General features: G+C 30.2%; 1 long non-coding RNA gene across 1 annotated transcript; it reads right to left on the bottom strand.

Moving 5' to 3' along the window:
* Positions 1-1,198: 1,198 nt before the first annotated feature.
* LOC122054148 lies at positions 1,199-1,992 on the bottom strand. Its single transcript, XR_006132585.1, has 2 exons — positions 1,917-1,992; positions 1,199-1,742 (listed from the first exon to the last, which is right to left on the bottom strand). It is a non-coding gene; the product is annotated as an uncharacterized LOC122054148 (long non-coding RNA).
* Positions 1,993-4,133: the final 2,141 nt, after the last annotated feature.

Below are 4,133 nucleotides of genomic sequence, written 5' to 3'. Positions count from 1 at the left end.
TGTGGAGTTAATGTAGTCTACTGAATGAAAATTAAATTAAGCATAATTAGTTGCCTAGTTCAAGAATATATTTTATTTGTAGAAGTTTAGTACATAGACAAGAGGCTGATGTATCCATGATGACCTAGAGTTACCTTAAGTTTTAGCTTGCATTTCTTATCTAGATGTATAGTAATTGAGAAAATTTTAAAATGCACAGTATGCTACTAGGGACCATAAATTAATGGTTATATAGACCTTGACAACATATTTGATTAATAGTGAAGAACAAAATATTAAAATGATAATGGATATTTCAATACTGCTGCCTTTTAGACTTCTCTTAATTAAACAACATCTGGCAAGCACAAGAGAAAAAAAAAAATTAAGTGCCAAAAAACTATAGCTCTATCCATTTTTCTTCCCAGCTTCTGTTCATTAAATTATTAGGCTAATGATGGTTTGACTAACTCCTAGTTTATGAGGTAAAATTTGGTAATATATATAAATCTTCATCACTTAACATTATTGTAACATTTGTTAGTATTATTTCATTTGTGTTAAAGAATTACACAAAATTGTATTAGTATGGATCACTAACCATAATTGAATTTCTCCCCTATTGAAGAAAGACAACTTTCATTAATCCTTGCATGAATCCTTACAAGAAAACTTTAATATGCTAGAAAGTACGCCTGTGTTGATTTCATGGCATGCCCTTGTGAAGTAAAAGGTAAAAGTTAGAAATTCTCATCATTATTTTCAATTGTATATTAGACATACAAATTATAAACAAGGTATGAGGTAATCAAATAATTATTTAACTTTTCTCCCTCTCCATGATCCCACGATGCTAGAAATCCTATCATAAATCACTCAATGTTAACTCATTAAATTAAATGAACAAGTCTGAACACTATGTGTTTAATTCATAAACAGATCATAAGATAGTAAACTATCATTTTTTAATTAAGAATTCAATTTGTGAATCAAAAATGATTTTATATTATTTAATAGATATTTTTAGCCTATCAATATCATTAGATATTGATTAACAACTCTTCCTTAAGATGGTATTTTTAGATGGAACTTAATGCAATTTTAAAGTTATTTTGTTGTCTTTAACCTAAATTAATCCGTTAGGATCCCCTCTTCCCCTACCCTTAACATAGTGGGTCATAAATGATGGTTAAAAATGAAAAATTAAAGCCAAGCTAGCTAGCCACGAACTTATTTATTTCATTTATAAATATTAGATATTTTAGCATGCACACCAAAGGCCAAGTTATACACGCATCCATTTCATAGTAGTCTAGATATAAGATTTGCTCTACATATAGACACGAGCAAATTCATCCACACACATATTCTTACACTATAATAGTAGTTAATACAACTAGCAAGCATAGCTTTGAGGGTGCCATTACATCCATTTAATGCCATTTTTGGTGTGGGTCAATATGAGTGTTCATTTGTGTGGTCAAATTGTTTGCAACATTGGAACTGTTCTTGTCAATTGATGGATCACCAACTGCTTTGGTTTCTCCTAGCTTTCTCTCCTCGTTTCCATTTTTACCAACAACATTAGAACTGGAGACAAATCCATCGATGTTAATGTATTCATTCCATTTGTTGGTCGCTTGAAGAAAGAATTGTAGTGGTTTATCCTCAAGTTGCCTACTTACCACTACTGTTTCGGAGATCATGAGCAAACAAAGTGCGAAGAAAGCTAGGACAAGTGAGTTCTTCATTGATAAGTGTAGCTGCACATATAAACAAACATCAATAAAGTATATGCCTTATTCATCTACTATATATGTGTGCTAGTTAAATAAGTAAATATTGAACAACATAGATAGGTCCTATGTAGTACTATGGACAAATTAAGAAAATATAAACAAATAAATGAAGAAACAAGAACTTTGAAAGTTAATTACCTTGTATGCCTTTCCTCTAGGTAGAGTTGATGTGTTTTCTCAAGGCATGATCTACATGTATATATAAGCAACGACTACGTTAATAAAATAGATAAATAAATAAATAAAATGAACATTACAAATCTTGTAATGCCTTTTCATCGTGCTCATAATATAACAAATTGTGCATCAGTGCGCTATGGCATCAACCGCACTAACGAAGTGGAGGATATACGATATTTATCTCTTGTATCTGCTGAAGTTCATTATTTTGTCTTTCATAATGGAAATATGAAATCCTAGTAAGACCCCTATAATTGTTTTAACAAGGAACACTTATCATCATCATTTTTTTTTGGGTAGTATACTCATTATATTAACAACTTTTTTGTATGCAATATGCCCTTAACTATTGGTGTGGAAAAGAAAATAATGAGTGCATGCCCTTGTTTATGTGCCCTTAATCTTTACTAACAAAATATGCATTTTGAACCACTTAAATGGTTAGAAAGTATGATTAATTAGCACCTTAGTTTGTTAATACTTCCATCATGCCAATAATGTTCTTCGATACATATTTCAATATTGAACGAAGAAGGTGCAATGGATATGTCACTTGGTCATTACCAAAAACTGAGATCTGATCCAACACTTTATAGGGACAACTTCATCTCCACCCATGTGAACCTATTGACATTGTTCGATAAAAAAAAATATCTACCTTTATTCTTTGACGCATACATTAGTTTAATGTGATATAAAAATTATTCCGTTATTTTACAAATTGGAGTGAAATAGTAATCTCCATTCTGGAGCCACTATCCTAACTCAAATTATTTGAAATGATTAAGGCACTTATGCATTACTTATGGATGGCCTCATTCCAACTATTGATGTAAATCACAGGGAGGTTTTGTAATTTTCCCTAGAGTCATTTTATGAGTCAAAAAGCCAAATATAGAGCCTTATGAGTACAGTGGTTGTCCTAGCTTTTGCTTTAAGGCTATGATTACTCCAACAAAAGAACAAGCATGGGCATGATGTCAACTCTTACTCTTTTGGAATTATGATGCCTTCCTTAAGGAGTACAAATTAAGGTGAACAAATTAACTTGTCAAAGAATCTCTAATCATAATTGAACTACATGTAATGCTTTTAGTAAATATTGTTATAGGCCAATCTATTCTCTTAGGAGTTGAAGTTAACGTGTGGGCAACTTAACCATGTAAGGATGAGCTAATATCTCATTCAAGAAGATAAATTTTTATTTATTAATTAAAGTTTACTACATTGGTCAAGAAGCTTAGTGATATATGCTTGACATGAACAATTGGATAAAACATATAGAGGAAGAACTCTTTAGTTGTAATAATATCAATCATTAAATCTTAATTGTAGAATAATACACAACAAGGTATATATACACACCCAAGCATAGCAAAGATCATATAATGAAGCTAAGGATATATAATCACTTTTTATTCTCTTATTAATTAGCCCCCACAACATCTTATATATCTTTTCCATTACATCATTAGGCATCACATTTAATATTCCCTCTTTCAAAAATAATATCATAATTATCTCTCAATTTCATATATTTAATCATTCACAAGATAAGTTGAATAGAGTAAACAATAACACCCACCGGAATATGAGAATTCATATTCGCACTAGCTCATTTATAAAAAAAAAATATATAAACTCCTCTAGCCAACCGATTTTGTAAGAGTATAAGAGAAAACATACATTACACACTTCACACTTGAAACATAATAATATCAATTAAATTATGAAAAAAAAACTATGAACACCATAATCATATATTAGGTCACAAGTTGCAAAATAAAAGTATTTATGCTTGAAATCAATATAGGACTTAATTACTTAACCTAACCTTAGCATTAATCCTACAAGTTGCCTATAATTAGGAAAAGCAAGCATGATAACTCCTAAAATAAAATTTATGCCTATTCATAATGTTAAGTGAAAAAAAACCCCTTAAACTAAAATAAGATCAGTGAACATCACCCTAACAAACATAAATAAAGACATTAGACCTGGAGGTACTTAGTCTTGGATCTTTAGAAATAAAAATTAAAGCCAAGCTAGCCAGTCATGGATTTATTTATTTCATTTATAAATATCAAATATTTAGTACATAAAACAAATGGCCAAATTATACATCCATGACATAATAGTCCTAATTCGAGAGTCAGGTAAGGGTAAAGTCCTTAC

This window comes from Zingiber officinale, chromosome 3A (assembly GCF_018446385.1).
Source record: "Zingiber officinale cultivar Zhangliang chromosome 3A, Zo_v1.1, whole genome shotgun sequence".
In the NCBI taxonomy this organism is placed as follows: Eukaryota; Viridiplantae; Streptophyta; class Magnoliopsida; order Zingiberales; family Zingiberaceae; genus Zingiber; species Zingiber officinale.
This window is presented reverse-complemented; position numbering and strand designations above follow the sequence as displayed.